General features: G+C 43.5%; 1 pseudogene; it reads left to right on the forward strand.

Annotated features, from left to right (window-relative positions):
- The first annotated feature begins 7,360 nt into the window (after positions 1-7,360).
- LOC142455955 (tubulin delta chain pseudogene) lies at positions 7,361-11,894 on the forward strand (annotated as a pseudogene).
- Positions 11,895-14,449: the final 2,555 nt, after the last annotated feature.

Consider the following 14,449-nt stretch of genomic DNA (forward strand, 5'->3'; position numbering starts at 1 on the left):
AGAAAATGATTAGGGCAAAGAATGTACAGATGTGCTTTATACAACTGATATATGTATAGGTATGGATTGTGATAAGAGTTGTATGAGCCCCTAATAAAATGATTTTTAAAAAACAGGCCATTAAATTTAAATGTATCGATCCCTTTAGTCTTTTCTTATTGTTGGTCTGTTCCAACTCCTTTACATCCCAGGTCCAAACTAGACACAGTGCTTTGAGACAGAGGTTGTAAACCGCAAAGCCCACAGGGGCCAGACCAGTAGCATCAATAGCGACACGCGCTCAGAGGCAGCCATGCCAAGTGCAAGGGCTGTGGCATGTGGATTCGTTCATAGCTGCTCGGCTCCAGCCTAGCACTGTCACAGCTCATGTCTACTCTCCAAAGATTTTAAATTGAAAATCAAGACTGGTCTAGATTATCTTTTATTTTATGGTTGAGATCAAATAAAAGTGCCTGGTTCAAATATTTTGGATCAAATAAAGCACGTCAGTTGACACTAGATTTTTATCTAGCTGACCATCAACCTGTGACATTTGTTTTTAAAAGGACACTGTCAAACGTAGAATAACTTCACTTGTCCAGGCTTTGCATTGCCCCTAAATACTATTTCATACTTACTAAACATGTTGCATGTACATAACATTATTCAATGTAATGCATGGATATCCTTCTTAATTTTAAGTACACTATTATTCTATATTGATCACATTGCTCATGTCAGGTCATCTTGGCTCAAAGCAGAGAATACCAGAAAGATGCTTACTTGCATTCCATTGACTATGAAAAGGCATTTGACTTCATGGATCATAATAAGCTGCGGAAAACCTTGAAAACAATGGGAATTCTAAAACACTTCATTGGGCTCATGTGGAACTTGTACGTGGATCAAGAGGCAGTGTGAAAACAGGTCAAGGGGATATTGCATGGTTTAAAATCAGGACAGTTGTGCAGCGGGGTTGCCTCTTCTCACCGTACTTGTTCAATCTACATGCTGAGCAAATATCCGGAGAGCTGAACTTTATGAAGAAGAGTGCAGCATCACAATTGGGGGAAGGCTTACTAAGAACCTGGATAAGCAGATGACACACGTTTACTTGCTGAAAGTGAGGAGGAACTGAAGCACTTGCTGATGAAGATCAAGGATTGCAGCCTTCAGTATGGATTGCAACTCAGTGTAAAGAAGGCCAAAATCCTCACAACTGTACCAGGAGGTGACATCTTGATAAATGGAGTAAAGGTTGAAATTGTCAAGGATTTTGTCTTACTTGGAACAACAATAAATGCTCGTGGAAGCAGCAGCAAGAAATAAATGCGATGTATTACAGTAGTTAAATCAGCTGCACAAAACCTTGCTACAGTACTGAAGAGCAAGGATGTTTCTTTAAGGACTAAGGTGCCTGACCCAAGCCATGGTACCCTCCACTGCATCATATGCATGTGGAAGTTGGACACTGAATAAGGAAGGACTAAGAAGAATAGATGAACTTGAATTGTGGTGCTAGAAACTAATATTGAAAGCACTATGGCCAAAAAAAGGTAAAACGGGCCTGTCTTAGAAATAAGGCCAGAGTGCTCATTAGAAGCAAGGATAGCAGGACTTCATCTTACATATTTTGGACATATTATCAGGAGAGACCAGGCTCTAGAGAAGGACATCATGTTGAGTGACGTGGAGGGATGGCAAAAAAGAGCAAGGTCCTCAAGGAAAGGTATTGTCACAGTAGTTGTCTCAATGCGCTCAGGCGTAGGATCAATTGTGAGGACAGTACAGGGCCATGCAGCATTTAATTCTGTTTTGAATAGGGTCACTATGGGTAGGAGCCAATTCAATGGCACCTCCCAACAATAACAACACTATCACCCTCACTAGACTACTTGTCTGTCAGTTGGTTTTACTGAGCTGTAAATTAACCAAAAAGTGTCCCTACCAATAATGTGCACAGAAATCCAATCTCTAGATATACTATCTTTTTTAAGAAAGAAAGAAAATAACTTTGTTGAGAAGCCCTGAGCAAGGATCCAAGAAGATTCCTAGGCTCTTTAAATACCTAGATATTTTCAGAATTACAGGGAAACAGAGAGGTAATTTATACATATTCACAAAAAATGGTGAGGTAAGACAAGGGATTGGGTGAATTTATGTGCGCTTCCATTTGTTAAAGAGCTATGTAATTTTTAACTTACTGTGCAGGTATTCAGAAAGCACTGGGGTTTGGGCTCCAGGAAACCAGGAAGTATGCCTGAAGGGTTTAATAAATCTGACATTAATCCAAGTTGCAATCAAGATATGTTGGTAATTATTGATTATTGGAATGTAAATGTGGCAAGCAAAGATGAAGGATAACTCAAAACTCACTTCTATCTAGTCAATGCCAACTCATAGTAACCCTTAGGATAGGGTAGAGTTCTCCTTGTGGGTTTCTGAAATTATAACTCTTTCTACAAGAAGAGAAAGGCCTAAAGCTGCTGTTTGGGACAGCTAGTGGTTTTGAACTGCTAACCTTGTGGACTGCACCCCAACACATAACCACTACACCACCAAGTCTGGTTTAAAAATAAGGCCTTGATGATAGAAATTATGCCAGAGAGCACATGATAAAACTTTATAAGATCAATCACTTATTCACTGCGATTACTTTTGTTCAACAACATAAATGACAGCTATGCATGCGGGTTCTTCCAGATGGAATAAACAAGAATCAAGTAGACTACATCTGTGGAAAGAGACAATGGAAGGGCTCAATATCATCTGTCTGAATAAAATCAGGGGCCAACTACATCAAACTTATTCCTGAAACAGTCTCTAAATTTAGGTTGGAACTTCCATATGGACAATTCATGGAAGTTTACACTGAACTTAAACAAAATCAAAACAAGTCAGGAAAGCCAAATTATAGTATTGAATCCATTCTATTTAAATCAAAGACTATTTCAAGAATGGATTCAACACATTGGATACTAATGACAGAAGACCACACAACTTGTGAGATGGCATCAAGGCCATCACACATACAGAACTGGAAAAGTCATTAAAAAGAAAGAAAAGATCAAAGCAGATGTCAGAAGAATCTCTGAAACTTGCTTTAGAACAAAAGAAGCAAAAGCGGTAGGAGAAATGATGAAGCAAAAGAACTGAACAACCACATGGCCAGCCCCACTATGAGATATGATGTCCCTCACTGACCCATGGCCCTGCAGGGGATAGCATTGGAGACACAGTGTGGGAATTGTGCCAAAACTGATCCCACCACACCGAGACAAAGCACTGGGGGAGTGCAGCAGAACAACAAGGGAATGGAGCGACAAGGTCCCCAGGGAATGCTGAAAATGGACTTTGGGGCCAGGGCATGGTGCCCCAACAGACTGGACTGGAGAACACTCCTAAAGGCCAACAAGCAATCCTTGAACTAACTACAAGCTTTTCTTTCTTGATGTCTTTTGTTTTGTTCTTTGTCAGTGGTTTGTTGTTGTTGTTTTGTTGTATACTGTTGCTTGGCTTTCCTCTGTCTTTCCTCTGTTTCTGTGCATGTTATTATCTCCACAGGTCTGTCTAAATAAGATAGGCAGGATGAAGTATCAGGAGGAAAAACAACAGGACCGACAGTTCCGGGGGGACTTGGGATAGGGGGACGTGGGAGTAAGGAAGTGGGGTTAACAAACCCAGGGACAAGGGAACAACAAAGGGTCCAAATTGGTGGTGAGGTGGGAGGGGGAGGCCTGGTAAGGAATGATCAAGGGTAAGGCAACGAAGAGATATAGCTATAACCCAGGTGGAGATGGAGCATGATAGTGGGGCAGGAGGAAAGTCAAGGGAAGTAGAGGAAAGAGCTTGGAGGCAAAGGGCATTTATAGAGGTCTAGACAAAGATATGTACATATGCAAATATATATATGAGGGTGGGGAAATAGATCTATGTGCCTATATTTATAGGTTTAGTATTAAAGTGGTGGAAGGACCTTGGGCCTCTACTCAAGCATCCCTCAATGCATGAATACTTTCTTCTATTAAATTGGCATTCTATGATGCTCACCCTCCCGACACAACCACTGAAGCCAAAGCAAGTGAACAAGCAAATGTGGTGAAGAAAGCTGATGGTGCCTGGCTATCAAAAGAGATAGCGTCTGGGGTCTTAAAGGCTTGAAGGTAAACAAGCGGCCATCTAGCTCAGAAGCAACAAAGCCCACATGGAAGAAGCACACCAGCCTGTGCAATCACGAGGTGTGGAAGGGATCAGGTATAAGGCATCATCAGAAAAAAAAAATCTTACCACAGTGAATGAAGGAGGAAGCGCAGAGTGGAGGCCCAAAGCCCATTTGTCAGTCACTGGATATCACCTCACAGAAGGGTCTAGGGGAGGAGATGAGGCAGTCAGGGTGCGATGTAGCACTGATGAAGAATACAGCTTTCCTCCAGTTCCTAAATGCTTCCTCACCCCCAACTACCATGATCCGAATTCTACCTTGCAAGTCTGGATAGAGCAGAGGTTGTACACTGGTGCAGATAGGAGCTGGAGGCACAGGGAATCCAGAGCGGATGATCCCTTCAAGACCAGGGGTGTGAGTGGCAATACGGGGAGGGTAGAGGGTGAGTGGGTTGGAAAGAGGGAACCGATTACAAGGATCTACATGTGACCTCCTCCCTGGGGGACGGACAACAGAAAAGGGGGTGAAGGGAGACGTCGAACAGGGCAAGATATGACAAAATAATAATTTATAAATTATCAAGGGCTCATGAGGGAGGGGGGAGCAGGGAAGGAGGGTCAAAAAGAGGACTTGATGCAAAGGGCTTAAGTGGAGAGCAAATGGTTTGAAAATGATTAGGGCAAAGAATGTACAGATGTGCTTTATACAATTGATGTATGTGTGGATTGTGATAAGAGCCTTATGAGCCCCAATAAAAAGATTTTTTTTAAAAAGATTAGACCTTTGCTTGAGTTTAGGGTTAGGGTTACTGGTAGCTTTAGGTTTAAGGGTAATGGTAGGGCTCGGTTTAGACCTAGGGTTATGATGAGTGTTAGGGACATTTAAGTTTTGAATCCACACAGGTGAACTTGTGTGGGAAACAGAACCTGGGAAAGAGTGCATGCGGACAAATTCTCAACATTCATATGTTAAGGGGTCTTCGAGGCCAGGGCTTCTGAGAAGGGAACCTTCACAATCGTAAACTGGAGATATGTTCCAATAACATTCTCCTAAAAAGTAAGTCATTCCCCTCAATGTCCTCCCATAATAATGCCAAATTTAAGGAGATGTTTGCAAACACATGGTCACTTACTAGGTGCTTGCAGGTCAACTGCTTGAAGGCTATCTGCCTGAAGGGTGTCTGTCATCAAGAGCAATCAGACCCTATTGTCTGCCCCACCCTAAGTACAGCCCACTCCCTTCTGATAAGGATCATAGATGATTCCCCTGGAGGAGAACTCAAAGACACCTAAGGTCAAGCCAGCTCAGAGACGACCAAGTTTAGGCTGCCACCTTGACTACAGTCCATCCATCTTGTTACATATGTACCGTCTATGTATCTTCCTGTCACATGTATACCTCTAGTCCCTCCCTTTCCTATTGTGTGTATACACCTAGCTCATCCCCATCCCCATTACGTGTATGTCTCCAGTACGATCCCTTCCTGCTATGGATGTGTTTACCATGGTTTGCATGCCGGAGATTATATAAACTCATGTGATCACATTACACTCTCTCTAAGAACCAGGACCTACAAATCAAGCCTGTCTCCTCTGAAATGTAGGGTTCCTATGTAATGGCAGCTCTGTAACACAAGATCCATGTTAAACCAAAATTTTATTTACCCCAGTGTGTTAGGCAGGGATCTCTAGAGAAACAAAATCAGGACACTTGTGATTAGATAGATAGATAGATAGATAGATAGATAGATAGATAGATAGATAGATAGATAGATAGATAGATAGATCTATGTAGTGAGAGGGAGTATAACAGCTAGTTAGCCCACACAGCAGTACAGAGGGCTCAGTTCAACTCACTTTCTTTGAACAGTTAATATACTGATAGCCCTACAATTCACAAGGGCTGCAGGTCCAAGGTCAAGGAAGCAAACAGCGGCATCTGCTCTCAGGCAAGACAGGTAGAGTTTGCCCACTGACAGCAGACAGTAGGGTGGGGCCGCCACAGGTAGTAGCGTGGGAACATGGTGAAGCAGGCCCCAATGGGGTCTCAAGCTCCAGGAATTTCTGAACAGCAACACCACCAGTAGAATGGCAAAGCTGGTCTCGAAGGAGCCTCAAGTTCTAGCAATGCACAGCCAGGCGACAGACACAATCCACAGGTTGGCTCAGCCCACAGGTAGTGCAGCACATGGTTGAGGCAAAGGATTAGCCCAAGCAACAGCATGCTGGTCCAATAACCAGGGAGAAAGAGAAACGGGAGGCCAGCCTTGGAAAGTATTTATCTCGGTCGCCCTCCAATCAAGCTGTGACCTGATTAAACTCCGTCCACATGTTCCTACAGAGGCCTAGTCTGCACAATAAACCTAACTATCACACTCAGTTTGTGCCCGTCATTCTATGATTTGTGTCTGACTGAAGAGCTATCCCACCAGCATGTGTATATATGTTATATACACAAAGGGACAAGGAGGCTAACATTTAGAGAGACACCCCCATGACTATCTCCCGCAGTCTCCTTTCCCACATATGTGAAAATAAAATTTAGAATCTTTCGAATCCACCTGTTTCTGTAACCTGGCAACAGTGACAGTGCAATATGGGGCCTCTCTGTTACCACCGTGCAACACAAGGAATTTAAGGATGTAGCTTAAAGGGTGTCTGAAGATAAAGGAAAAAAAGAATTTTGGAAAGTGTGAGGGAATGAAAATTCCCTGATCCTTTCAGAGAATTACATCCTGTTAACTTACAGACAACAGAATATTCTGGAGCCCAAGACAGGTAAAGAGCAATGAAGGGCTGACACAAGAGAACTTTGGGCTTAGACATACTTTGCTTTCCTTTTACATTTTCCTCACACCGCTGAGATCAGGTTTTCTCCATCACAGACTAACAGGCAGATAAATTCAAAATAATTACTCTACAGTGGCCTCAGAAGAAACCAGGGAGATTGACTTCAGTCCCTCTCTATTTATAATGGCAAGGATCACTCACATGCAACTTATTCTTCAGGCACTAGGGTACAAATCCACCTGCAGTGTCTCTGGGTTCTCCATCACCAGTAGTCACTGCTGGCCCTGCATCTGCCATTTTTGGGAAGGGACTTCAGTGGGTGGGACTCATATGCTATGATGGTAATACAAATTATAACCTGCCCTTCAAAAACCAACTCTCCATCACTACAGACACATCAAATACTCAGTTATTCCTGAAGCTGAGCTCCATGACTGCTGAGGACATGGTCATGTGTTACTGTGCAAGGTACATAGTGAGAGGAAGTCTGAGAGCCAGACACCAACCCACCCTGCAGGGAGGATGGCTGGGCAGCAAGGGGTGCACAGGACCACCCAGGATTTAGATACTGAAGCAGGTGCAGATGGCTTCAGAGCAGGTTTCATTTTGTGGTTTCTGATTCATATATATCTCACAGCTTCCCTAAGGTAGTTCTATTTTTTTAATTCTGTTTACTCCTGATATCTGGGAATTCAAAAGTTGTATTATAATAGGAAAAACTTTTCTGTCTTACAGCAGTCAAAGGAATGCAACCGGAAATGCTGGTGTGTTGTTGTTGTTGTTGTTTTTCTCCTGCAGGGGTGCAGCCAATTTACCCTCTCCAAGTCAAAGGAAGAAAGGAAAGTTTTGATTTCAAATGTATCCCAGTGAGGAAACCACAGCAGTCCAAAATAGAATGTCTTTGTGGTATTATGCTTGAAATCAGAATACAGAGAGAATATAAGAGGGTATGCAAAAACAAAACAAAAAATTATTTTCAAACTCTGTATTTAAATTTTTTAACAAAACAAGCTTACACTTAATACATTTGTCAAATCTGCAATTCCATTCTTGGAAACATTTTTCAAACTCAACTGTTTAGATGGCTAACAGCACCTCCCTCGTTTTTCTCTTCATGTCTACGTTCATCAAGTCACTGGCTTTTCATGTTCGTCTTCATTCATGGAAACAAAAAGAAGTCACACAGAGCAAGGTCAGGTGATTAAGGTCCGTGGGGCAAGAGAGGCATGCTGGCTTTTTCCACAAACTGGTGCACTGAGATAGCTACCTGAGCAGGTGCATTGTCATGGTTGCAAAACCAGCCCCCGTCTGTCACAAATCAGGACTTTTTTTGTTGCACTGTTACACAATCTTTTCCCCCATAGAAAGCTTAATTAACAGTCTGACCTGGTGGAATGAACTCCAAATGCACCAGGAGTCTACATTTTTGTCCGTTGGGGAAGGTGACAGGCCTTCCAAACAAGGTTTGTTATCAATGGACATTTCATCTTTTTTGAAATGAGAAAACCACTTGTACACTTCACACACACACCCATAGCGCTGTCCTTGTAAGCTGTGTTCAACATCACAACAGTTTCTGTGGCATTTTTCCTCAGCGGGGGGGGGGGGGGAGGGGATTTCAGAGCTGCATGCTGTTCTCTTAAATTGGCCATCACAAAAAAATGAAGTTCAAGTGAAACTGCTTTTAGAGAAAAAATTCACTGTGACCAGTGAGAACCTTCCCAGGTGAGGCCAGTGCCTGTACTAATTCAGAAGGAGTTGCTCACAGGAGCCAGAGGGAGGGGGTTGGGAGACGAGGGGGTTAATGGGATGTGTACTGTTGGTTTTTTCTTGGGGATACCCCTCATACATACTTTTGGCTTTGGAATTTACACTTTGAGGAGTCGCATGTAGATACTTTATATTGCCTGGGGTTTCAGGTCATTCACGTGAAACAACTGTTGCCCAGGAGAAAACATACAGAGCAAGAGGGTCCTGTGAGCCCTGGGCCAGTCTTGGGAAGTCTTCATTGACTAACTACGTAGCAGGGTCTACATTGTAATCACTCATAGTCTGGTAACTAAGAGAAAACTCCCAGTATTATGGACCCTTTTACTTGGCCATCCACGTGCAACCTGCCTACTTCTGAGCAATGTAGCAAGTTACAAAAGTTTCATAGAGACCCAAAGGAAGCGCCCTTAGGCTAACTGTATTTTATAAAGGAGGATTTTTGTTACAACGGGAATAAAAGGAAAGGTGTCTGTGAGAGGTTTTGAGAAGGTGAGGGGTTACTTTATGCTCAGCAGGTACTGAGAAGAAGTTACAGAGGCTGGCATCAAGACCCCTTCACTCAATAAACCTTAAATTCCTGCCTTTTAATAATATGGAATATGGGCAAAGCTCTTTGTCTTCTGTAATTTCTTCCTGCTGGATGCTTGGTGAAGATATGTATACTTTTCTGCAAGAAAAAAAAGGAAAACAATGAAACAAAATATACATACATATTAAAATGAGGCATCCTAGGAGCAGCAGGACCCATGGATCAATTAAGTCTTTTTTAATCCAGAAATTCCAAATGTATTTGATCAGACAATGTGTCCAGGGGTACATATTTTGAGAAAGTTTATTTTACACTTCACATTTTAAAATTTCACATGGTGGAATTAGATCAATGTGTTTCATTTTAGGCTGATTCCTCCCCACCCCCCACCCCCCGCCCCTTCTCTTCTATCTCAATAGAAGGAAATGTTTTCCAACATGGACCAGGCAGGGATTCTTTTTTCAGGATTTGTCACTTTCTCCCAGCCAGCTTGTTCTTGCACCCAGTCTCAGTAACTGCTATCTGGTCAACTCTGACTCGCCGCGACCCTGTAAGACAAGACTCTTTACGGGCATAGAAGGCTTCCTCTGTCTCCCTCGCAGTGACTGGCGATTTCAAACCTTTCTTCCTTTCTTTTTAAAAATCATTTTATTAGGGGTTCATACAACTCTTATCATAATCCATCTATATATCAGTTGTGTCAAGCACATCTGTACGTTCATTACCCTCATCATTCTCAAAACATTTGCTAAGCCCCTGGCATCAGCTCATTTTCCCCTCCCTGCCCATCCCCCCTCCCCCATGAACCCTTGATAATTTATAAATTATTATTTTGTCATGTCTTACACTGTCTGATGTCTCCCTTCACCCACTTTTCTGTTGTCCGTTCCCCAGGGAGAAGGTTATGTATACATCCGATAACAAGGGATATTCGGTCACCCAATTAGAGTTTTGTTGAAAGGATGTCATGCTGGGTGCTCTACAGGCCAGGAAGGTGTTCATCAAGCTTTACTGTTTCCTGTTCGTTTATAGGAATTAACATGCAGGTACACCCCTGTCCATCGTGTTCCTGTTCTTAGATGCTGTCCAGATGATTCTGACCCCTAGTGGCCCCTTGGGACAGAGTTGCCCCCTAGGGTTTTCTTGGCTCAAATCTTTATGGAAGCTGATTGCCGCTGGGTGGGCTCCAGCCAGCCCCCTTTTGGTTGGTAGCCAAACGCTTCACTACAGAGCCCCTCTTCTGGTAGAGAATTAAATTGTCATAGCGATTAGATCAGGGCCCCTCAGACAATTGGCACCTCCAGCTCCCTCTGCCTGCCTCTGATGGCTACCGACGGCGGTGGTTCATCCTATATCAGATCCCCTGGTCCAGCAAGAGCCCTGATGGCTGGTCCCCTTCCCCTCCCCCACTTCACCTGTTCCCGAGATGACAGCTGGCCTGGGATATTCCCTAGTGCTGCGATGTCCACACCCCCAAAGCCCCCAGGGAATTCTTGTGCTGTCACCTTGGTGCTTGCTACTCAGTGTGTCCACCCGGGAGTCCGTGAGGGTGCAGACCAAGTTCAGCTCTCCACTTACACAAGTCTCCCAGGTGACCTGCCCGGTCACCTGCTGTGAGATTGTCCTACCCCAGCTGGCCGAGGCCTCAGTTCTTGAGCCACACCTGGTGGCCAGGGACAGTCTGGAGGCGAGGTGAGCCGCTGCTGCCGCTGTGTGGAGAGGCGCCTGGCCAGCAAATGTTTGTGGTGGCTAAGCCAGGATCAGAGAGGGACTCCTCTTTGCGCTGGTTGGCTTTGAACTTGCTGCTCTGTAAACTGTGCCTCATCTGACTGTGTGGGTGTTCTGACCCTGCCAACGACTTCCTTGGTTGATTGGGTCCCTCAGAGGGCTGTCCCTCCTGTGAGTCCCCACCCCCACTCAGCCTGAGTGCAAGCACCCTGGGGGCTGAGGTGGGGGGGAGGGTCGGGTGCCCTTGCCCGCCTTGTCTGTGTGTCCCCGTCCATCAGTGACTGTGCCAAGGCGGTAATAAACATCTGTCAGCCGGAAAAAAAATTGGGAGACTTAATGGAGAATCTTGTTCCCCACCCTGAATTCAAGATGCTGGGTGTGCGGACCATTCCTCAGATGTCTGAGAACCCACTGGCATACAGCACATTTACTTGGGCAGGCCTCCTCAAGCATTTGAGACAGATGCTCATTTCTAATGCAAACGTGGAAGAAGGTATCAACTGGCAAGTACGGCCACCTGTATCAGGACTGCCTCCTCTTGGCAAAACACCTTTCACCAGGGAGCTTCATTTGAACACTTCTATTGCTAACTTGGTCATCCTTCGTGGCAAAGATGTGCAAAGTGCAGATCTGGGGGGATTGAAAGATCCAGCCCTCTATACTTCCTGGTTAGCACCTGTTGATGCTTTTAATGTATGGAAAACTCAACGAGCCTTCAACAAGTATGAGAAGTCTGCCACATTGGTCAGCAACAGCCAGTTCGTAGTCAAGCCACTTGATCTGATTGTCGGCAAAGCGTGGAATGTGTTTGCTTCAAAAGCCTACATCCATCAATACACAAAATTTGGAATTGAAGAAGAGGACTTCTTGGACACTTTCTCTTTGTTAGAGCAGGTCATTTCCAGTCACTGTAACCTCTGATCTTGAACAAGAGTGTTTTGGGACTAAAATAATTATTGTTAATATCATTTCTGTAAGGGTTTCAACGTCTTATTTGTTAAAGTAACAGTGGAATGCTGGTTTCGTTGTGCACACTAGACCCAAAGGAAAGGAGGGACATCTTTATATTACAAAATAATGTTTTCAATGAAAACATCTTCTACTTACTTTTCATTTTTAGGGGAAAAATTGGTTCTTTTACAAAGAATATTAGAAACCCTTGCTGAGCTGTTGAGACTCGTGTCTGGAGTAGCCAAGGAAAAAGAATATTCCACTTGCCCTCATATTCCTAAATCTTCCGTCTTTTCTGAAAAAGAAAATTCATTCAATATAAAGTAAACCTCTGCTGCAAAATGTTAAGCTAAGAAATTCCAGTTGCATACGTAAATACAAATGTATTTATCTTTGAAGTGCACGCTTTGAGCCAGCAGAGGGAGCTGTTGTCAAAAGCTACAACGAACATTTAAAAGTAAAAAGTCATAAAAATAAGTTGTTGTTTTTTTAAAGTAAGATTTTTTTCCCACTTAAGCAACTATTTAAGAAATGAATGTCAGGATTTTTATAATAAATATACATCATGTATTTCTTAGGGCTGTCCTCTCTGGTGGAAACTGAATTGGGTATCAGGAGGGCTACGTAGATTCCTCTTTTCTTCTCCATCTCACTCGATGCCTTGTTGTGCCTTTTTAACAGCGAAAGAAGCAGGGTCCAAAGTACATAATTATACATATTAAACTAAGAAGTCCCAGAAGTGGTAGGAGCCATGGGGCTCAAGATTTCAAAATAGTTTTTAATGTTCTTTTCTTTTAAAGAAACCAAGGCAAATAACATCCACTTTCCTCAAACCTTCTACAATGTACTGTATACCTTCAAGTTTAGCCTACTGTCCATCCTCTGGTACACCCAGACATCCTAAGACAAGCTCCTCTTTTTGTGTTTTTGTTTTTGTAATCATTTTTATTGAGGGCTCATACAACTCTTATCGGAATCCATCCATCCATTGTGTCAAGCACATTTGTACATTTGTTGCCATCATCATTCTCAAAACATTTCCTTTCTACTTGTGCCCTTGGTATCAGCTCATTTCCCCTCCCTCCCCCACCATCCCTCCTTCAGGAAACCTTGATAATTTAGAAATTACTTTTTTCATGTTTTACACTGTCCAATATCTCCCTTCAGCCACTTTTCTGTAGCCTGTCCCCCCAAAGCTACTTTCTTTAACCTTCTTACATCCTCATTGTTTGCAGGTATTGCAAACCCTGACAAATACAGTTCACCTTTCCTCAATCCTTCTCCAACTTACTGCATACTCTCAAGCTTCGCTTTGCCCTCTTTCATCTTCTGGCACAGACGTAAAATTCACGTTCTTCTTCCTTCTTCAGCTTACCGAATCTTTTCCCCTAGCTGGCATTGGAACTTCACTTCTTGGCATCTATGATTTTTGCAGTTAACATAACTTTTAAACCTGCCCAATTGCGTATTGGGCAGAATAGTGGAGAACAGAGTGTAAGGGTTGGGAACAATGGGATGAATCGGCAAGACAGCAAAGTTGATGATGCTTTAAGATCTTGAACTAGTCTGTAGTTGCTACTGGTTTAATGACTGGCAGAATTGGTAAGTTGTAGGGAGAGTGAGTGGGCCTTAATAGGCCCTCCTTCAGGGGTTTTGACATTATAGGTTTCAGGCTTTTAAGTGTCAAAAGTGATAGGGGACTGAGGCACATTAGGAAATGTCAAGGTGTCATTTAACCTGATGTAAACAGGTTAGTGACGCAAAGTAACAGCATTTAAATGATATACCTCACCCGTGGGTTAACCAGAGCAGGTAGTAAAGGAGGGAATTGACAGGGAGGTACCAGGACACTAGAGCTATTTTGGGAGGAAGTGAAGGCAGGTAGCATTGTAAGAGAAGTAATAGGTTGGGAGGCTGTGAGGCTTCTGTCAATTGTATAGATATTCCTGTTTTGAATTGAGTACGGGGATGGGCAATATGGAATGGGTAGAAGCTTGTGTGAGAACTGCACATTATACCAGTGATATGAAAGTGTTCGTGTAATGAGTGACTCTGATACTACACTTGTGACTGCTGGAATAGTGGCTGGTGCTAAAGAAGTGTGTCCTACGTGTGTAAGTAATATAGACTATGCAGAGAGGAAAGAAATGGGCTTACCAGAGATGACAGTAGTTACCCTGGGCATGAGGTGGGTGGTCTCCGTGGGCCTCAGACCCTGGACCCAGTTCTTGATTGCTGAGCCTACGAGCCCTGATGGTGAGGCATTTTGAGGAGGTTGCTCCAGAGACATTATGGAAGAGGTGATCCTTCCCACTTTCTGGCAGAAAAGGCAATCAGCATCCTAGAGTCCCCTTTTGATTGTATTCTAGGACAGGTTCTGGCGGAAATCAGGGTCCAAGTGGCTTACCCACTTGTGGTTGAGTGTTAACTGGTTCAGATATACCCATTGTGCTTTGAAGGGTAAAGGCCAGCAAATGTATAAGCTCTTTCCTCACCTTGGGAGATGTGAGATAAGATGTGGATGAGGTAATGTAGTGCCAC

The sequence above is a fragment of the Tenrec ecaudatus genome, chromosome 9 (genome assembly GCF_050624435.1).
Source record: "Tenrec ecaudatus isolate mTenEca1 chromosome 9, mTenEca1.hap1, whole genome shotgun sequence".
In the NCBI taxonomy this organism is placed as follows: domain Eukaryota; kingdom Metazoa; phylum Chordata; class Mammalia; order Afrosoricida; family Tenrecidae; genus Tenrec; species Tenrec ecaudatus.